General features: G+C 41.8%; 1 protein-coding gene across 2 annotated transcripts in view; it reads left to right on the top strand.

Moving 5' to 3' along the window:
- The first annotated feature begins 4502 nt into the window (after positions 1 to 4502).
- The window catches only part of COL8A1 (collagen type VIII alpha 1 chain), a 99262-nt gene continuing 80915 nt past the window's right edge, over positions 4503 to 22849 (top strand). The window contains exon 1 of one of the 2 annotated variants that reach the window (XM_035114579.3): positions 4503 to 4686. The gene's annotated coding sequence lies outside the window, so the exon portion shown is untranslated. The remainder of the gene's footprint in view (positions 4687 to 22849) is intronic. The other variant, XM_035114578.3, reaches the window with a different exon arrangement.

Genomic DNA, 22849 nt, shown 5'->3' on the forward strand with positions numbered 1-22849 from the left:
GCTCAGTATAAACCAGACATAGCCCCATAGCCCTCCAGATACTGTTAGGCTATGGCTCCCATCATCCCTGACCATTGGCCATACTGGCTGGGACTGATGGGAGTTTGAAGTCCAGCAGCATCTGGAAGGCCATAGGGTCCTCTTTCCTGCAATAAATAGTGGTGTCCTAATGTAGCACTGTGGCTTCCTGAACTTTTCTCCCAAGGTTAGCTACAGTGCTGCTGTTTTAAGTCTTGTAATCTACTCATAGCCATAGTATTACTAAAATAAAATAAAACGGCTGCAGTAGATCTTTTGCTGGAATGAACTGATCCTAAAGGTTTCGGGACAAAATGATCTTGGCTTGGTGTTTACAAATACACTGAGCATAAACATTAAAGTGTTTTAGAGAAAGTTAACAGTTGGATACTTTTTAAAAATCCAAAATAAATACCAACAAATGTGGGGTGGGCGAAAAAAGATATGAGAAACTGTCAAATCTGAGATGAACAATGACACAAAATAACAAAATCATCAAAAAGTTGAGTAGTTACAGGCTTCAATAGAAAACGTAGATCTGTTGGAGACTGTTAGTTAGTGATTCTTCACTTTACTAACACTCTGAACTGATTTAACCTACACACATGGATTATTTTTTGGAGAGCAGCAATACCATAACTTGGATGTGCAAAATGAGAAGATCTCTTGGGAGCGGGGAGAGAGCCTGCTTCTTGACACCGTGATCTGTGGAAAAATAATAAGGCGGCATGGAACTTCCACTCATGCTCTAAGTTGAATGGTCAGTGTATGAAACAAAATTTAAAAATTCCTTCCATTAGCACCTTGTTGTTGTTGTTGTTTAGTTGTTTAGTTGTGTCCGACTCTTCGTGACCAACCTTAGAGACCAACTAAGTTTGTCATTGGTATGAGCTTTTGTGTGCATGCACACTTCTTTTTCAGTGTATGAGTATGTCTGTGTTTTCCCTATACTGTAATGTGCATCAATCTATATTATCTATTTCTACATCATCTTTCTCTTACAGTAGTCCGGCAGCTGAAATGTGCACTAGAGACACAAGACTATTGCCATCAAACTCAATCAAGGAGGGTTAGCAAAAAAGAAAGAAAGAAAATTCAGCGATCTACAGTCTTCTGACATGGGGTAGAAAATGCCTACAGGCTAGTCAAACAGATAAAGGGCAGTTATTTCAAGTGGTTAGACTAAAGGGTCAAGTCTGTCTGTGAATTTGGAATATGTTGAACAGGCATCCCCAAACTGTGGCCCTCCAGATGTTTTGGCCTACAAGTCTCATGATCCCTAGCTAACAGGACCAGTGATCAGGGATGATGGGAATTGTAGTCCAAAACAACTGGAGGGCCAAAGTTTGGGGGTGCCTGATGTTGAGATTAAGGCCAGTGCAGTCATGACTGGATTTGTTGTTTAGCTTCTGTTTTATGCCACTGAACCCTTAAAATTTATCTATTGGAATCACTATGTGGAAGATCTAGAGACAGCAGCAGATTGTGAAGTATTACCACCCACAGCACACAGTAGGTTGAACTGTGTGAATCTGCAGAATCAGGCCTTTGTCAGACATTTTATTAAATGGCAATGTGAGATTTACATTCAAAGAAAACTTCAAAAAAATAATCCTTCTACCATTTTAAATGCCGTTCCATTGACATCTTTAGAAGATGGGCTAGACAGAATGATCAGATAGTATTGTGATCGTACTGGTTCTTTTGCCAGAGACCAATATTTTCATAAACAGTTCATTGTAGCTCAATTCCCATCCAACCATTATGACACAAAAGCCCATTAAATGTGGCACTGTAACTCTTAACTGACATGAATGTTGCCCATATCTTTTTGAGAAAAGGAAGTTAAGCTTCATGTTTGCATTAAAAATAGGCTTAAGGTAACAAATTCATCTGTCGGGCCCTAGTGAGAACTCGGCACTTTTTACAACGTAACATAAATTACAATAAATTGAATATATATGAAACATGTTAAAAATGGTCCACGCAAGGCGGGTTCCCAGGACTGGAAAGAGTCTTCAGGCTATGTTCTCAACTGCTGTGTACCCATGAAAGGACCAAGTGCTGAGCAATCATATCAATCACCCAAGCCACAGCCAAGACATGACATTTCCTTTTTGGAAAAGGCCTTAACTGCTTGGCGGTAAAGAATACTTTCTCACATGAGTGGCCTCCATTTTGCAAAAAGCAACGTTTATATATTTCATTGATTAATGCTTTCCTTTGAAGCATCTCAAAGCAATTTCACAATAAAATAAAAATAAATATGAAGCAACTGGGTATACAAAAACAGTCCAAACAATTGCATATATAAAAACAGTTAAACCCATTACACAAAGTGCTTTTCTGGGGGTATGCAAGGGCATGTAGTACCAGCACTTTTTTTCTAGAAGAAAAGTACTGATTACACATATATTATAAAAATCCAATCCAGGCACTGGCTGGGATAAAATTATGTACTCCTGAATTGACCCAATACTATTTCTGACTTTTGTTCTTACCTCAGAAATTCTGACTTTTTAAAATAGAAAAATGGAAGATTTGCACAACTTCCACACTCCCATTTTTAAAGATCTGTGCTTTTGACATGGTCAGTGACCTACTAAGCAGGTGAACTTAGCATAGCTCATTGCACGTTTCTTATAACCTCTTTGGTGAGCACCATTTTATAACCCCATCCTTTATTTAATTAATATTTTGTTTAGCCTAAAACACGAATACTAATACTAATAATAATTCAATTTATATGCCACACTTTATCAAAAAAATATTATCAAAAGATCCTAGGGCAATGCACAGTATTAAATAATATTTTCTGGTGATAAGCCAGAATGGATGGATGAGCCATAACTCCATGATTTCCAGCTTGCTTGCTTTTCTTCTTTTAAAAAAAAGAGTACGGTAAGTTCTTGCCACTGATAGAACCTGAGGAATGAGGCAAAATTTAAAGACACATTTTTGTATGTGAGAAATTGGCCTGCTCCCCCTTTCAGTGTTTTACTTCACTCCCTGAAAAATCCCCCCCCAAAACCCCCAAAATTCCTGTGGACATCCATAATCTGCAATTTCAGAGAAAGCAAAGAGGAATCATTTGAGTGGCATTCTGGGAATCCACAATGTTCTATTCTAGCACCAGCACCCTAGAACTGTGAATATAATGCAAATAATACAAATCTGTTCCATACATAATAAAATATGCAGCTTAAATTGATAGCTTTATAACAAAAATTTAGTCACAATTGCCAGTCATACAATTGCATACTTGGTCCACACCATTGCATATGGATGCTCGACCCCCCAAGTGAAATTTATAATATGCAATTATCTAAATCAGCAGAAAATACTTGAACCACAAAAGACCATCATTTGCCTCTTCATCATTTGCCTATTCAAACTTTCCATGTCACTGTTAGGTGGGAAGAATTAAATGCTGAGATCAATAGTGTCAGGCCGTCACAGTAGAAAAAAATCTAAACAATTTTGGCATCATGTTATCAGTGGTAAAACTGGAATATAAAGAGAAACAAATAAAAAAAACAAAAAGCTTTGTTCTCAGCATCCACTTCTTAACATTGTGAATTCATAAGGTGAATCAGTTGTTCTTCCAAAATGCAGTTCTTCAACACTGACTTCTTTCAAATATAAATCTGCCTGAAAATCTTTGGGAGTTCTTTGATAAATGGAAGATGGAATGTTGCCTCAGACCACTTGTTCATAAATATCTCTCTTGACAACTGAAGAAATCATTAATGTCTTCTATCCTACAGTCAATAAGTAAAAATGAAAGAAAGAGGAATTACTTCTGAAATGGTACTGTGTGGGATAAAAAATGTTATCTGCAGGATTATTATTTTTTAGAAATCAGGTTATATAATTATAAAGAGAATTTTTTTAAAGTCTCATTCTTTTTATAATGATGAATGCAAGAAAAAATAATTCAGAGTTGACTGCCCCATATGGAAAATTACTTTGGTTTATATCAGAGGTCAGGGCCCGTTCTATAGGACAACAAGGTTAGACATTTGAGAACTCCAAGACCAGTAGAGGACCCACCACCATAAAGAGTGCTACCATTTCTGCTTTGCAGAGTATTCAAGAAACTCAGAATCAGCGTAGGAGAATTCTCCAGCCTGCCCTGGGACCTTAGGGTGAAGGGTAGTTAATAATAATAATAATAATAATACACCATCCCACAACCTATTGGGCAATAAAAACTAAGTTCAGATCCACATAATGTAGTTAAAGTACATGACACACACCCCCCCAAGAATCCTGGAAACTGTAAATTCCTCCATAGAACTATAATTTCCAGTACCCGTAACAAACTACAGTTCCCAGGATCCTTGGTGGGGAAGACATCATGTGCTTTAAATAGGCATTGGGTGTGCTTTAAGTGCATGGTGTGGATCTGCTTTAAATCAGGATGCTATTCTCCCTCCCCCAGGTGCCAGACACCCTCTTCATCCCTTAAAGCAAAGTATTTATTCTGCTAGTCGCCTCTGGCTACTGCCTGACTCTGCTCTCTGCCCACCTACTTTGAACAGCAGCTCCTCCCACCTGGACATAAAAGCTAACTGCATGCTACCGGCAGTTGATCAGAGCACTCTTTCAGTCTTCCCAGCGTGGTGAGCCAGTGATCTCCCCTCTTTGAGACCTTGCAAACTCAAGGTAAGAATGCTCCTGTCTCAAATGCTTCAGCTGCATCCAGATGTTGTTGTGTGACATGCGGCAGCATTGCTGATAATCCTATTGGGGGGGGGAGGATGCTTTGTCAGTATTTTTCAACTGACAAGTAGCAAACTGTTGTTTTAACAATGAAAGAAAATGGTTTAAATTACTAGGAAATGTATAACATCTGTGGTTGTGTTTTTCCTTTCTCTATTATATATATATATCTAAAGCAGCATGCCTGGAAATGTTATTTAACATTTTAAAATTCTGTTGTTATGTTAAACTATCTTACTGTCATTAAGTTATCAACAAAAATGTGCGCTTTCAAGAAGTGCAAAGATTTTCCTTAATACCAGGAAAAGGGCCTGTTGTCATATCTGGGAAAGCTTCCTCATAACTTTTGGAAAGAGCATCTTTTCACACATTTTATTGCTTTGCAAATAAGGCATGTTTGGATTGCTGCCTTCGTGGAGGAACAGCGGTCAGGTGGGTGTTTGACAACGGAGAGAAGTTGTCAAGCCAGGAACCTTGAGAATATGCCTCGAGGTCGAAGTCCCAATTCCTGAAAATATAGGACAAGCTGCACCTTCTTAAGGGATAAATTGCGTTAGATATCTCTGCCTGTGTAGCAGCATAAAGCAATAGATCTTCCACATGTTCCTTAGGAAGGGGCCAACAGTGAGCCAGTTATGTTTACATATTCTAGGCTCAAAAGAAAGAGTGCTGGCACTGAATTAGAGACATTAAAAACGGAGGCTTTGGAAAGCATTTCTTAAATGCACCCCTCTAATTGTCTGTCCACAGAATGAAATGCATTTCATTTTCTAGGGGCAATTCTCACACTGCAAGTGAGCCAAGGCATTAGCCATATAAGTCCCCTTTCTAAAGGAATTTCACCATATAAACCCTAATCCAGGAATGCCTGCATAGAAGCACAAGTGATCAGGAATTAGTACTGTGTAAGCAGGGGCAGTTAACTGTATCCATAAAAACAAGGGCTGCATAGCTTTATATATAACATTTTAAGGTAGATCCATGCCATTTCATTCCTTTTCTGAACCCTGCTTTGCTATGACTGAATATTATTTCACACAGTTTCTCTCTGAATGCAGCCACACAGTTGGTGGGATGCCACAAACTCTGTATTAATTTAGTTTGGGAGGTGTGGTTTGATACAGTAAGCATTGCAATTATTTTTATAGAGTAAGCAACTGAAATTTTATCTCATAGTAGCAGGAAGAAGTCCAACCGAAAGTTACATAAGTGTCTGATGTCCTCTGAAATTGCTATTAAAGTACAGAACATTTTGCTAAGCTTTAGATATGGAAGGGGGGGGGGCGAATCTGTACTTTTTGAAAAACAAATTGTGCACACAAATTTTTTTGGACAAGAATAGCTCACTACTTTCCTAAATTATTTCCTTATTCTTAAACTGTTGTTTGAGCACACTCTTTATTATTATTATTTGCATAGATATTGATAATCAAGTTTTAGTCTTTAGCAAAAATAATAAAATGAAACAAACCACATACAACTGAGGGGGGAAAACTTGCAAGACTATAATTTAAGGAATGCGCTATCTGAAGAATTCAGGTTAAAATAAGAGCCTACTGTGAAATTCCATTTATCATGCAAGTTTTTCTTAACCAAATATGTCTGAAAATGTACTTCAAGTAGTATTCCCAGAAGGAAACACTTGACAAAATGTGTTTAACACAGAATAGCTGCATGTGTTGAAAGTGAGACGCTGTTGTAAATCGAGCTGGTTTGTTTGCTTTTGTAGTGTGTAGTGGCAGATTTTTGATTTGCAAAGAGGAATATTCCTGATACAAACTAAGCTCTCCTACAGGTGCCTTTCCTGCCTTGAATAATAGGTCAGGAGTTCAGACAAGTGTCACTTTTCAGCATTGGACTGACCAGAGGAAATTAAGCAGTTTTAACCATTAACCTAAATTCATGTGTCACTGTGTCTTTTATTTATCGCGGGGGGCGGGTCCTTGAATCTCAAGTGTCACTTTTCAGCATTGGACTGACCAGAGGAAATTAAGCAGTGCCCAGCTTCAGAAATGATTATCTATCTCCAAATGTGTTTTGGGGGAGGGAAGAGAGCAGCTTGTTAGAACCATAGATTTAGGGCAGAATCGGCACTGAAATCCATCTATAGAGTGAGGTCAATGCAGGAAAGGCTGTTGAGTTAGATCAAGAAAAGAGCACAGAAGTGGAACACAAATGTACCATTTTGTAAAAGGGTGGTATTCTCATCAATTTCCCAGCACTCCAGTTGGACACGGGGTGTTGGTGTGCACAGGACTGCTGTGGCCACATCCACACCACATATTTAAAGCACTTTCATTCCACTACGTGACAAGTCTTCTTCCAAAGAATCATGGGAATTGTAGCTTGCCAAGGGTCTCCGAACAACTTCCAACTCTCTTAACACACTACAGTTCCCAGGATTCGGGGGGGGGGGGAAGCCATGACTCTTAAACTGGAACCAGAGTGCTTTGAATGTATGTTACAGATGTGACCTGTGATTTCCTGGAATATACTTACTCCATTGTTCAACACCTCACTGTGGAAAGCGGGTTGGGTCCAGACTTAGTCATATGTAGAGTCAACCTATGGATATCAATGGGACTTGTTAGTCATGGCTTACATAAGTCCCGCCATAGGAGCCAACTCCTAGGGGCCGAGGTCCCTTCGCCCCCCCAATAAAATATTTGAGGGGGCTGGGTCCCCCCAAAGTTGATGGGCATTGTCATTAACACAGTGTGTGCGCGCGCCATGTCATGTGATCGATTATGCAAGGCAAGGCTTACCTGTCCCAACTTTATTCAAGTTGACACCCCTAAGCCCCACTTATTTCAGCTTGGAGTATAATTGGGCCTAGAACCAACCTAGAATTTGAATGCCTCTTGCATAATAGAGCATAAGAAGAGCCAGCTGGATGAGGTCAATGGCCCATCTTGCCCAGCATCTTCAACAGTGGCCAAACTGGAGCATAGGAGCCCTTTCCTCTCCTGTGGTTTCCAGCAACTTGTATTCAGAAGCATTATTGCCTCTGCTTGTGAAGGCAGAGCATAGCCATGATGGCTAATAGCCATTGAGATAGCCTTATCCTTCATGAATTTCTCCAGTCTTCTTGTAAAACCATCCAAGTTGGATGAACATTCTCTATGACAGAATAGTATTTTGACCTGTTTTACAGTTTGCTCCATATTTTCTGTTCAGAAGATTTTCCTTCCCTCTCACGCTCTCCAAATGTCCTAGCTGTAGTGTTCTGGCTCTCTCAACAATTCGCTGGAGTTCAAAGAAAAGTCAGCCGTTTATTTCATTGTGATATGTAGTCATTTTAAACATTTGCTTCCCCTATGTTTAAGGCTGTTAGCTATTATACTGTATTAGGGGGATGATTGTAATTTCCACATAAATTCCAAAATTACAGCTTTCTTACTTGCTTTGAGCCCTCTTGAATTCTAACTGTTGGGTTTCAAAGAAGGCAAAGTGAACTGCAGCTTTCCCGGTGGATATTCTCCTGCCAGAATGTTATCCATAGTCCATAGTTCTTTTCATATGGATATACAGTATTAATTTGTTTCTCTCTGTGGTTTTCTCAGTCTTTCGTTGAAGGCCTGTTCTGTTTGTTGAAGGCCCATTGAATGAAAGGGGGGGACCCTGCTTTGTTGGGTAAAACACTTTGATTTAATTTCAGCATTCTTTACAGTAAAGGCTCCCTGCTCCACGATATTCACCCAGGTGTAACACTAAACTATGGTTTAGCACAATGGTTGCTAACCTTTTTGGACCAATGGGCACATTTTCAATTTTGAGAGTGTGCTGTGAGGGTTCCAGGTACAAAATAGTTCCAGGGGAGAGTGGATAACAAAAAATGGCTGTCATGGGGAGCATGGAATCACACAAAATTAGACAGGCCACCCAGAACAACCTTCCATGGGAATCTTCCACTGGTCCCGATTGTGGAGATCACACAGTGTTGATTTTGCACAGTGATGTCTAATAGCATCAGGGAGCATTCCTCAGTAGCAGGAAAAAAATATACAAAGTGGAGAGGCAGGAATACTTTTAGTGTCTGGCGATGCTGTGGTGGGTGGTGTGAAACAGCTGTGGAGAGGGAGACGGGGCAAATAAAAGAACTTCCGATTGTTGATATACCGTTTCTCACCATTTTTTATTTTCCCTGTCTTCCTCTTCCTTGTTTTCCCACCCTTGTTTTCCCACCCTTTATTTACTCTTTTATTCTTATTTTTAAATATATGTATATATACATATATGCATTTCTTTCTTTTTTCTCTTTTTTCTCTTTTTTTTCTTTTTTTTCCTTTCTTGTTTTTTTTTCTTGTTTTTTTTTAATCTTCTCTCTTTTTGCTTTTTTGCTTTTCTTCTTCATTTTTTTCTTCTCTTTTGCTTTGTTTCTGCTCTTCAGAGTTTTGGTGTATAATTTGGTGTATATATTATTTGCAGTTACATTTGTGTTTACTTTTTTGCGTTGATTTGGTTGATTATGTGGTTTGTATGTATGTAACTTTTTTAAAAAAAATAAGAAATAAAGCTTTTTAAAATTTAAAAAAAAGAGAGAGGGAGGGAGACGGGGCTAGTGGCTCACATTGTGAAGACAGGTAAGGCAAGAGTGCAGGTTGAAGGAATCTTCCCCACTTGGACTCTCCCCAGCTTCCTCATCTCAGGCTGCCCCAACTGTGGCAGAGACTTCCCCACCCCACTGGAGCCCTCCCCTGGGTACTCAGGAAATAATCCACCTGCCTTGTTCTGACTTGGTCAGCCCATGACAGGAATGTGAGGTCCAAAAAGTTCCAGGCAGTGCTTAATGCCTACAATGAGAGATACTTAGACTCAAACCTACCTGAAACTCCTACCTCTCTGTCTCAAAAGTCAATTCATCTAAATCCACAGTGGTCTAGTGTTGTGTGCCGATGGTCTCTCAAAATTCTCCAGCCTATATGTGGGTGGTGAAACTGAGGGACAATTTCGACAAGCTTCTCTAGAGTGAGGAGAAACTCTCCATCAGGTTGTTAGGAGTGGGGCTCACCTTTAGCAGTGGTACTAACACAACTTCTGTTTATTTCTTATGGGGTGTGGGTGTGTGAGATTGCTGTTGCTGCTCACTGGCAACATAGGCAATTGTCATGGCAGCATGGCCATCATTTTGCATCTTCCAGGGCAGTGGGGTGGGGGAGAATGGTCACCACGAAAAATGAACTAAAATGGTGGAGAATATTTGGAGATAATTGTGCAGTGTAGTCTTCATTTTTTAGGGGAGTGAGAAAAAGTGGGGGACAAGATAATTTCTCAGAAAAATACCTTGGCTTTAGTTCAGATGAGCAATGTCAGGAATTTAATAAATTGTGAGTGGATAGCAGAAATGTGTCTACTGACCACTCCCCTTGCACTCTGACATGCATGCCAACCATGCCCTGCGACAGTGTTCAACATTTGTGAGAAAATTACCCTACAAACATGTAAAGTTCCTTCACTCCCAGTCTGCTGGAAGAACTTGGGCATGAAAGCTGTATGTGTGGGGCTGCTTGCTTTCCTGGCCACTATGGGTCTGAGTGTCATGGCCAGTGGGTAATTTTTTTGCTCCTTATCACACATTCATTGGATGTTGGCATGGATGTAGAAGTGGGGGTTCATTTAAACACCCCTTATGTGAAACCAGCTTTAGTTATTCAGCGATATGAGAAAGGGTCTTGACAGATACTCAAAAGAGCCCTCTTCTGTATTGTGTGATTCAGGGCTTTCCCGTTAGAAACAGATTTCTGATCACTGTCCAGTTGAGCCAAGATTTGGTTTCAGGTGTTACCACCTGCAATGTGCTCTCCTGATATGTTGCCCACTTCCTGCCCTCAGACGTTATCCTACTAGGCTGAACCAATACCATGACCAGGCATCCTGTAAGATTGTTTTCATAAATGTACGTTTTTGATGTGTGTCATTTGACTGGAACCACATATTGGCTAGAATGCATGTACAACGTTCTCATTGGCATTCTTCCACTATCTAGTCAGTCTGGTGTCCTCCAGATGTTTGGCTGGGGCTGATGGAAGATTTAGTCCAAACCATCTATAGGATACCAAGTTGGTGAATGCTGATATTAATCTGCACAAGTGACCTATTTCAGACTAACAAGTTTCTTAAGAGTTTTTTGCTTTAATGCAGGGGTGAGGAACCCGCAGTCCTCCAGATGTTGTTTGACTCCAGCTCCCACCTTCCCTGACCTTTAGCAAATGCTCACTGAGGCTGATGGGAGTTGGAGTCCAAGAAGAATTGGAGGGTCACAGGGTTCCCACCCCTTGTACCTTGTCACTTCTCACTTCTGGTGCCTTGATCAGTTCTGTTTGTGGTTTATATCAAGGGGCAAAAGTGATAGTGTTTACTAGTGGTGATTTTTACCAGACAAACTAATAGCTTTAAATATGCAGGGAAACACACAAACTTGTTTTCCCACATTAAGACACTGCTTTGCAAGCCGTTTTGTTTACATGTGCCACATTTCATCAAGCTGAATTAGGAGTTACAGAAGACAGGAAGATGTAAGATTCTTTTTGCCATTTTAATGATCTAATGAATTGGTCATGCTGCAGTGTTTTGACTTGACTTATTCTACGCACAGAATTGAATTGCAGTCCAGAGAGATCAAAAAACAAGTTGAGGGCTTCATATTTTATATGATAGCTGAGCGCAACAGAACCGAACCATCTGGAACTGCTAGTGTCACTCCTTTGTAAGTTGTGCTTTCATGGGACATGATCTGGCCAAAGACTTAGGTTGCATTTGTAAACTTCTTTATGAATAAACATGCATAGGCTTGTGTTACACACATCTTATTCTCGATTGGAAAGCTAAGCAATTTTTAAAACCTTTATTCTACCTCCATGTTTAGCTTCATCCTCTTATTTTGTTTAAATTTGCTTTAGTCATGAGGGCTGCAAACTTGACTGCTGTATAATATGACAACAGGATGTCAAGATATCATGTACCAGTCCATGTACCATGCATAGATAAATGAAAATAGCATTACTTTATGGGGAAATGCTTTGCAGAAATGTGTATATTAGGCAAAAATGCATCAAAAATTGTGCTTCTTAGCAGAAAGTTGGGCTCAAATGCTGATTTTCACAAACACTTTAAATTGCAAACTGATGTGGAAGTGTGAAGTCCTGAACTTAAGAAACTGTGAGAAACCAAAACTGACAGATTAGCCCATCCCTATATACAACCCAGTGGTTTAACAGCATTCATCCTGGGATGGCTAGGATGTATTATCTCATTCTGCCATAGAAGCAGGCTGCATTTAAACCAATTCTTGCCTAAATCTAATGAGTGATCGTAACCATTTCTTTGGAGCAGGTTGCTACCTACAGCAAATTGTTGTGCTTCTTTGTTACAGAAGCCAAGCAGTAAAAAGTCATGTAAGGATGAAAAATCCCTGAGACAGAGGCAGACTAGTTGTGATTGTTATTTGCAGCTGGCCAGTTGAGATGAACCACCCCAAGGCCTACAGTTTGACTGAGATTTCAACTCTCCACTTGAAGATTTTGATGATGTGCTGAGTGATCCCTCTAATGGTGTCTTGAAATAGTTATTAGCTGAGCATGTTCCAAAAATGCAGGCTTTAGGCCTCTCTTAAGCCAATGAGTGTTGAGTCAAAACATTTTGTTTCGGCAAGTCAAAACAAAATGTCTCCAAAATGTCCAAACAAAATAAAACATTTACACATTTTTTAAAAATGTCATATTGGAATGTTTCATCTCAAATGTTTCTGAAATTTCGGTTTCAAAAGAACCCACCAAAACGCTTAAAAGATCAAATTTCTCCCAGTTGAAAAGAAATAATAAGTTTGCAGTTGTTTTTGGAATGGAAAATATATTTCTTACCCAACCCTATGTGGCTGCTGTTTGCCAGCAGAATTTCATAGATGAGTTAGTGGTAATTTACCCATGTAATTCTGTCAAAGGAAGATGAGTTCTGTAAAGGCATGCAAAATTACATAATTTATCTGAAGTTTTGCAGAAGACAATTAGCGGTGATGAGAAAGAGTTTTTCCTTCTTTCATTACATTACATTTATTCCAGAAGTTCCTCAGGATAGCCTCTCTACCCTCTCTGTATTATCCTCAACACCCTGTGGTAGTTTAGAGTGCAGTGACTAGCCAAGGTTCTTGTGGCTGAGTGGGGGATTTGAACCATAGAATATATATGTTTGCACACCGCCTTTGTGGTTGTGCGAAAGGCAGTATCAGAAGTATTTAAAAAGAAAGAAGACAGTTTCAGAGCTTCTCAAAATTCAGATTCTAAAAACACATAGCATAAAAACAGAACAGAGCAGCTTAAACCCAAGTTTGTATTATAGGCACTTTCTGTGACACCTCTTGAAATACGATGCTTATTTTCTGAGACTTTTCTTTATGGCAGGGTTGGGTTGATTGTTGGGATGGAGTTGGCTTAAATTTGTATCATGGACATAACCCATGGCACGTGTAAGGGGAAGAAAGTACAGAGAACCTCCCCCTTGCATCAGAAGTAGCTCCTCCCCAAGCAGTGATGGAAGCGAGGGCTCCGAGGAGGCCAGTCAGGAAGTGGAGAGAGCGAGCCAGGGCTCCAGCAGCATGGGAGAGCCCCGGCTACACAGGATGGAGGAAAGAGAGGGAGAGAATGGGGAAAAGGAAAGCATGGAGCGTAGACCCTTTCCTCCGGTTCCGGAATTACGCAGGAGAAAGAAAGGGAGGAGATTCACTGTACCAAGACTCCTATGTTGGAGAAGATCACGTGGGGGGGGCAGTGCCGGATTCTGCATCGGAATGAGCAGACATGTTTTACACACCTGTCTCACTGTAAATAGACTGCACTAATAAAAACTGTTTAAAGACAAGCATGCGGAGCGTCGTTACTCTAGAGTAGTCGCAAGAACCCCATGACAGCACGCAAATACCTTTAGATCCATGCAAAAGTTATTCATTTCTGGTTCTGGTGAGGGGGTGAGATACTGACTGCATCTAGCCCTCTTGTTCTGAGAATTAACTGGTGTTCTGTTTTCCACTTCTCTCTGCTGCCTGGCTGGGTGGCCAACAGCTTGCAGTGTTAAGGCTGCACACTCTATTCCCAAGGCTGCGAGTACACAGTAAGTGGATGACTGCTATGTCTGTGCATTTGTCTTGGATCATTTGTTCCAAGGTCTTCTCCACAACTGCAGTAGGAAGGCGCTCATATGACAAGAGAGTTCCTGGTAGCCAAAAACACTCTGCAAACTAGGCCCTGCCAGTGCAGCAGTAACCAAAGCAACCTTCCGACAATAACTACTGAATTTGGGCAACCTTCACATGATAAACGGAAAGTGCTCTGACACTGCTGTAAACAGCCATGGCTTTCCTGCAATAAATTCTGGGGGCTGTAGTTTGTTAAGTGTGCTGAGAGTTAGTTGGAGACCCCCTATTCTCCTTCACAGAGCTGCAATTCTCTGAGTGTTTTAACAATCAATCCCTCTCAGCACCCTTAACAAACTACAACCCCCAGGATTATTTGGGGGAAGTTATGACTGTTTAAAGAGGTACCATAGTGGTTTGAATATATGCTGCAAATGCGGGTGTGGTTGCATTATGACTACTGTGTCTGTCAACATTCTTAGGATTATATTTATATAGGGCTAGTTTTCGCATAATGCCTTGTCCCCTGGGTCTTGTATTCTGCTCTCTGAGCTGGTGGTTTTCATTAAAGCAGAGATCAATACAGGATTGCCTGCCGTCTCAAAATATACCTGTCTCCCAACAACAAACTCAGTTGATATCAGTCAGTGCTGTATTTCAGAACCTACATTCAGAACCCATGTCTGTTTTTGCAAACTGCTGAACTGAGGCCTGTTGTATGTACAGTATTTCAGTATGTACAGTATGTACTGTGTTTCAGATAGCAACTTCTTATTCTTCAATATTAATGGCAGGTTGTTGTTGTTGTTGTTGTTGTTTGTTTTAATAAACAAATAAACAAATAAAATACTGTCCTTCATCACAAGATATCAGGATAGTTACATATTTGAGGCATTTTTGTTGTTGTTTTGTCGTGTCTGACTCTTTGTGACCCCATGGACCAGAGCACGCCAGGCACTCCTGTCTTCCACTGCCTCCCGCAGTTTGGTCAAACTCATGTTGGTAGCTTCGAGAACACTGTCCAACCATCTTGTCCTCTGTCGTCCCCTTCTCCTTGTGCCCTCCATCTTTCCCAACATCAGGGTCTTTTCCAAGGAGTCTTCTCTTCTCATGAGGTGGCCAAAGTATTGGAGCCTCAGCTTCAGGATCTGTCCTTCCAGTGAGCACTCGGGGCTGATTTCCTTAAGAATGGGTAGATTTGATCTTCTTGCAGTTCATGAGGCATTAGTTACTTCAAATTCAAATTAGTTACATCAAGTTCATGTTCTTTCTTTCAGAATTCTGGCATGAATTCCATTACAGTATTTCATTCATTCAGCTTCTCTGCTGAATCTCTGTGGTATCACCTTCCTTTTTCCTGGTGGTCTAATGGCATACTGATCTCCATGGCCTATTGATTATTTGGCAAGTTTTCCATTTTTAAAAAAATTATTCTTAAAATTAGCGAATCCCCTGTTTGTCTTATTGAATATCTTTTGATTTAGTAGGTTTAAATATCTTGGGCTTTATCCTACCAGACATATTTTTAATGTGCATTCATTATGATTTGTGCTCATGGCCGTAGCAGGGCAGTTATACGCGATCCCACTTTCCATGCTGTCTGCGCCTACATATGTTTTGGAGAAGCCATACTGATTTGTTTCCAAACAGTGCATGTCCCCTAAGTTCCTGCTGCAATCCTGTAACTTTCTATACGTTCAAGTACTATAGAAGCCGGGTGGGGTAGGGGTGGAATATCTGTTTTCACTGCCACACATTTGACTCCAACTTTTGTTCTTCAGTTCTCATCACCTTAGTTTTTATGCCTCCACTCCAGTTCTATGCAGAGTTGTGATCCATCATACAGGCAGAAAAATAGAATTTGGCTGCTTGCCTCAGGCAGCTGCAGAATGATCAAGAGATATTCAGTAGAGCTGAGCTGAAATTTCTTAGAAGACATTTTTTCTGAGATGTCTCTTTTTCTTATCCCACTCGCCAAGGAGAAAAGGCCATGGCTGACTTTTTGTAAATATTCCTCACCATTTTTAAAAATTGGCTGCCATTACCTTCCCACTCCTCTCAAAACAACACACACACACACACACACACACACCAAAATATCCTGGAATGATGCTAGATCTAGACGACTGTTAAAGATGTAAAAATGGTGACTAGGTCGCAGAAATAGTTGCTGCTGTTGCCAGGGCAGTGGCAACATAAAATAAAGGATGTGGGAAGGGGAGAGAAAACCTGAGGGGAAGGGGGGGGGAGAGAAGCCTTGGCAGCTACTAGTGCTAATAGGGAGCGTTGACACCGATAAGCTGTTGGAGAATTTCTTCTCCCCTGGAGAAATTTGATGAAACAATCCCTGCAGTTTCTCTGCCCACTGTTGAGGGTGTAGAGTTCTGGGAAAACATTTGTGCACAGCTATTGTATTCAGTTTTCCAGCATTTCTATGGGATACGATTATACGACCCCTGAGCCAAGGCTTTTAGAAGACATCTGAAGGTAGCCTTGTATGGGGAAGGTTTTTTTTTAAAAAAATGTTTTATTATATTTTTATATATGTTGAAAGCCACCCAGAGTGGCTGGGAAAACCCAATCAGATCAGCGGGGTATAAATAATAAAATGACTATCAGTATTATTATGGAATAAATAGGACATCCCTATTTTCATCAGAGAAATCTTCAGGGGTTATGTGATTTGGGTGATATCTGTGAAGTTCTACTGACATGAGCATCCTGACTGTGGTCTTTGCTGGGACTCTCTGAAGATATAAAAGTCCTAAATAATCATGGAAGGGATATACCCACAATGTGCTTTAAAATGGATTCCATGTTTAGGAATCACCAAAATGGCAAAGAGGTGGAAGAAGCGTCCTTTAACACAGGAGTGGGCAACCCTTTTCATAGGGTTGCCATATTCTGGGGATCAAAAACCCGGACACGCCCCCCACCAGCGGGGCACATCCAGAATTCGCAGTAGCTCTCCTCTTTTCTCCTTTCAAAGAGGGGAAATGAGTGGAAAGGGACTAGGAGCTGCACTTTTGGTCCCCCCACCACAGTCCTGGGCCTGCTGTCCATGTGTTAGCATGGCTGTGTGTCCGGGGAGGGAGAGAGGCTTTGCTATTTTAGTATTGATCTGCATGCTTCCCCAGAACACAGATCATGCAGAGTTCCAGTATCTAGGGAAGCCTCCATGCAAAGGATGGCCTTCGGGTGGCTATGCTAAAGCGTGGGTGGCAGGACTGGGGTGGAACTGTGTGACCTGTGGGCAGGGCCAAGAAGACTGTTTCTTAGCCTCTGTCTTCTCTCCTTGCCTGTTTGCACAAGTAGTATGTGAAGTGGGATACTACTGTGCTATAGAAATGTGTGCATTTCATTTTTTCTAAAATTCAGGGGACCATGCAGCCCCAGCTGTCTATGGCAATGAGCACAATGCACACTCTCTCTTTCTCTCTGTGTGGCTTTGATTGTCCCCTAAATCTTAAGTCTCCCTGAGGAATTTTAAGCTTTCATGTTAAGACTCAGCTTGCCAAATGCAACACTTTAATATTATGGATTCCCTACCCCACTCCCCCAAATCACAGCCCAGCAGCATTTGTAAGGGAGGAAGCCAAATTAGATGGACATAAATTCTTTCTTTCTTCATAAGCAAATTTAACTAAGGAGAATTGGCCCGATCCTACTTTATGCTAAATTTAATTCAGCTCCACTTTAGAACAGTTAAGCCAGCACCTTCCGCTGGCATCTACTTCTTATAAAGCACATTCTTTGAAAGAGGAAAGAAATAACTCGCTGCTCATTTCCACTTGGCCAGCAGATGAAATGTGCCATAGTAGCGTTCACATTGTTTGCTACAGAGAATGCTAATTTGGACTTTAGGAAGAAAGTCCCTCATGTTTTAGTTGTTCCAGAAATGCCATTACTTGTCAATGTGCGCTGGAAGTGAAGAACAAGGCAATGTTGAAAAGTGAGCTTTCCAAAAACAGTCCAGGCCAAAGCTGATTCTTTGGTTTTTCATAAGTAATAAATCATATCTTTAGCTTCAAAGGCGACACGGCCACAACCTCAAACTGAAAGACTTGGGATCATCAAAGAGCTCTGTGCTCTCCATTAAACAGCTTTGTCCAGCCCTGCTGAGAAGCATACAATAAAACTTTTTTTTATTACATATGGAATGGTTACTCTAAGGAGATGCTGACCATGGTCAAAGGTATTGTGAAGTTTCCCAGTCCCTTCCCAGTGTGAGTCTTGATTGGCCTGAGTGGCATGCTGCCAACCCACCACAGCTGTCAATCAGGGTGAAACAAGAGTGGAGCCTTCTCAGCACTAAACAAAAATGATACAGCTCAGTGCTTGGGAATAGTACAGTTGCAAGGATGTGATATGATGATGGGTTGGGGTCAGAGGCAGGATGGAGAGGGGTTCCTATGTCAAAATTCGAATATTTTGCCATGTGGGGTGGGAAATGGCCAATTTGTCAACATGGATGACTGCTTAAAGCCTGATGCTTGCATCATGCAGAAAGAGCTAACTATGAAGTCAGATGTGGTTGCACATCTGTCCATGGGCACTCTTGGCTGTGCACAGATGCTCCAATTTGTGAGGGAGTTTGCGGGGGCAGACTGATGTCATGCATGCAACACCAGGAGGAGCCAGGGGGCGGAGTCAAATGCTACAACAGCGTGGCTTCAATGGCTGACAGCTCTTGCTGCTGCTGCTGTCGCTGCCACCAGCCAGGAACTGCTACATGGCACACAATTCCCTGCTTGCCCAGGGGCTGCTTCCTGCCTCCTTTCCCTGTGCGGCAGGAGAAGGAGGAGAAGGAGCCAGCTGTTGAAGCCACACCATGCTTGTCTCCACGCTTGGTGTCCTCTGCCCCCTGATTTCTTCAGACATTGAGGCACCCAGCCTCTCCTCAAAAAATTTGGAGGGACCCCAAAGAGCTCAGCCTCTAGGAGATGTCACCCCCCCCCCCGAATGTGCAGAAGCATAATATGGCTCTTCTATCGTGGCAAATGTTTTTGGAGCTGAATGCTAAAGTTATAAGCTCACCTATGTAGGTAAAAGACTTGGTAGACCTCTGTGGGGTGGTTTGACTTGCATAAGGTTAGGATATCAATTGACACAACTAACCACAGTTAGAACAAGCCACAGTCCCCTGCATTTGGACACCACAAGGAGAAAAGCTGCTAGGAGATGGGTTGATGGTGGGAGCCTAAGGCTCATGCAGACTCAATGCTAAAACCATGGTTTAGACTGCAAACCATGTATCAAGTCTGAACTATGCTTATGAATGATTGCAGATCAGTGTGTTAAGTTTGATTTGGTTTTGACCACGAATGACCTGCATTGTCTTTCAACCATTCCTCATACAACTCAGCTTTCAGACCCCTAGACATCCTGGTTGTCCTCCTCTGGTTATGCTCTAGTTTGTCATTCTCTTTGAAATATGGTGCTCAGAAACAGACACAGCACACCAGTGTGATATGACCAGTGCAGAAGAAAGCAACAAAGCTACTTGTTATCTGGACATTTTGCTTCTCTTAGCTCTTTCTAAGATTGCATTTGCTTTCTTAGCTGCTATATCACACTGCTGACTCATGCTCACTAGGACACATGGAACCTATTCATGCTTACTGCTGCCAAGTCAGGTCTTCCCCGGACTACACTTGTTCCTTTGGGGCTTTTTGTGCCAGGACTTAACATTGATTTCTGTTGAATTGTTGTTTTCGGCCTGGGTCTGGCCTGTCAATATCGTTTTGAATTGTGATTCTGTCTTCTGCAGTGTCCAACTATCCCTCCAGCCCTGTGATGTGTTATCTGCAATGTGTGGAGAGTGAGTGTGTGTGATTTATGTCACATCTGTTTTGAAGAGGGCTTATATGTTCCTGCAAAAAGTAGCATGGTGTAAAGGGAATGGGGGACAAATGGCTCATTAATCCTGGACTTAGTCATTGATCTGGCAGTTGCATAAAGCAAGGTTGACCTCTCTTCTGTTCTCCATTGCCATCATATCTGCGGCGTTTCCCCGTTCTACCTGGTAGGTATTGTTCGAAACCAATTTTCCATTTGTTTCATATTTGTTTCTTGGTTTTAATATATGTCTGGGAAAGTTGCTGCTCCTTATAGAAGGGATAGGCAGTTGGACATCTATCTGGGAGACTTCATAAACCATTTAAAAGGACAGTTGGTGATGATGGAAGAGAGCAAAACAAAACCCAGCCAACAGGGTGGGAAAGAAAACCTCACAAAGTTTTAGAAAGCTTTCTTGGCATGCAAGGGTGTATACACAAGTTTTGCTTGTAATTTAATAGCAGGTGAAGAACTAGCTGAGGAATAGACTGAAATAATGCTCATGCAACTGTTAGTTCCACCAGCGAGCACAGCTAAAGCACATCCCATCACATAGTCTCTTTTTAGTAAACGGCCTTGGAGATTGCTAATGCAGAAAGATTGGAAATCTAAATAATTGTATGAACTTTTGTTACTTTTGATTACAGTGGTACCTCGGTTTGCGACCACAATCCGTTCTGCGGAGGTGGTCGCTCGCCAAAGTGGTCGCTCGCTGAAGGCACGCTTCTGTGTGTGCGCGAAGCGCCGATAGAGCGCTTCTGCGCACTCACGCGCTGCGCAGATCGCGTCTGCACATCCGATGCCGCAGAACCCGGATGTAAACACTTCCGGGTCCGCGGCGGTCGCTCGCCGAGGTAGGTGTAAACCGAGGTTTGACTGTACTTCTTTTGTAATTGTAGGTTTTTAAATTGTTTTTAATGTTTTAAATTGTTGGGACCCTAGGGTGAAGGGCAGGTAATACACAAAAATAATTAATAGTAATAATAGTATTATTGGCTAGCTGCTTTCTGTTCAGCATCAAATCACTAGTTTTATTAGAGCATGGGATGAATAGGCCAACTTCTTTCCATGCCTTTTTTCAAGGCCAAACCATGGGCAACCGTTAACAGAAAGCAACTATTATCCTCACTGTCAGAATCTTGCTCTTGTTTCCTATCTTACAAGCAGCATTGGAGCCATTCTGTGGTGTTCCCGCACTGCTCCTGCCTCCACCCATGTGGTTTGTCATGCATCTGATGAAGTGGGCTTTCGCTCATGAAAGCTCATACCACAATATATTGGTTAGTCATTAGGGGGCCACAGAATTCTGTTTCTTGCTGCAACAGGTTATTACAGATACCTGTCTGCTGTTTGTGAGATGATTTCGGCAGTTTGGCTAGGGTTACAGATGTGTATTAATACTGCAGAAGATTTATTTTAAAAAGTTATTAAATGTTGCAAAACGTATTTTTAATAACCAAAATGTGTTTTATTAAAGACATTTAATTATACACTATCATAATGTAGTCAGATTTTTGTTTACTGACATTGTGGACAAACTATACCTTTAATGCACATTCAAAGCACCTTTCTCTCCTAAAAGAATTCTGGGCACTGTAGTTTGTTAAAGGCTGCTGGGCATTGTAACTCTGTGAGAAGCAAACTACCATGGCCAGTGTTCATTAAGCGAACGAACATGTTTTGAATATGCTTTAAAGGTATGGTGTGTACATGGGCCTTTAGTACACAGTACCCATGAATATGGGTACAGAGGGTCACTAACATGGTGCCCACAGGCATACATGTGCCCACAGGAGACTTCCCTGGCACCCACAGGGACCCTTCCCCTCACCATAGCTGCCAAGTACCCCATTTTTTCCGGGAAACCCCCGTATTTTCTTACCGTTTCCCACTGGTCTCCCGAATGGATTTGTATCCCGTAAATCCCCCGGAAAGCAGCTCCTGCCGGCGGCCATGTTTCTGGTGCTGCTCTGCCCATGTATGGGCACTGGAAATCGGGTGGCGCCGGCATCGGAAGTCGCTTCTACACATGTCCAGGAGTGCGTAGAAGCAACTTCCGGTGCCGCTCTGCCCATTTCCAAAATGGTCGCAGTTCCAGAATTTGCTTCTACGCATGTCCGGAAGTGCATAGATGCATAGTGCGTGGGTTGTGATTCGTTGCGTCTGTGCATGCGCAAAGTGCAATTTAGTGCTTCTGGGCATACACATGCTGAACCCGGAAGTAATCCGTTCCAGTACTTCCGGGTTCGGCGCGGAGTGCAACCCGAAAGGACATAACCTGCAGGGGACGTAACATGAGGTATGACTGTAAATGGACAAAAGTACAGCGCCAGAAGTCGCTTCTACGCATGTCCGGAAGGGCGTAGAAGCGACTTCTGGCGCTACGGACATTTTGGAAATGGGCAGAGCGGCGCCAGAAGTCGCTTCTACGCACTTCCGGACATGCGTAGAAGCGACTTCCAGTGCCGCGCCGCTGCTGGTCCCGGATTTTTCAATCCCGAACTTGGCAGCTATGCCCCTCACCAAAATTCAGCTTGAAAGAAGCATTATCTTGTAGCCAATAAACTAGCTTGTGGGGTGTGTTTGGTTACGGTGTTTGTGTGGCACAGACACCAGTTTCTTTAGTTTGCCATTGTGCCTACAGGCCCCGAAAGGCTGGCCAAGAAAAATTTTAAATTAATATTGGGGTTTTAAATGAAGCCACAGTATTTGCAGTTAGTCCCTTTCCTGTGGTTTGCAGCTGAGGCAAACAACTTGATTCATTGGTCAAGCTACTCATGAAACAGTTATACATGGGCGGGGAGGGGATGTGATAGATGTTTTGAAAACAGACAAGGATGACTGGATTATGTTCTTCCTGATAAGATGAAGACTGTTGCATCACGTTAGTCTCTTTCTTCAGAAATGGGTGCAGACAGATGTTGAGGTGTGCACCCAAAATCGGTGGTTCATATATGAAGTACAGTCACTTCGCTTGATGATGCCTGATGAATACTTCAGGAAATTTGCCCCTGCGTGTGTGAAGCTGAGCTCTTTGGAGAATTCCAGCTTCAGCCACTTGGCAAAAAACACTGGAAAACTGTACCAGCACCAGAAACACAAACCAGATCAGTTAATTCCTATCCTGGTGCCTTAACCACAAGT

The sequence above is a fragment of the Zootoca vivipara genome, chromosome 4 (genome assembly GCF_965207765.1).
Source record: "Zootoca vivipara chromosome 4, rZooViv2.hap1.1, whole genome shotgun sequence".
Classification (NCBI taxonomy): Eukaryota; Metazoa; Chordata; class Lepidosauria; order Squamata; family Lacertidae; genus Zootoca; species Zootoca vivipara.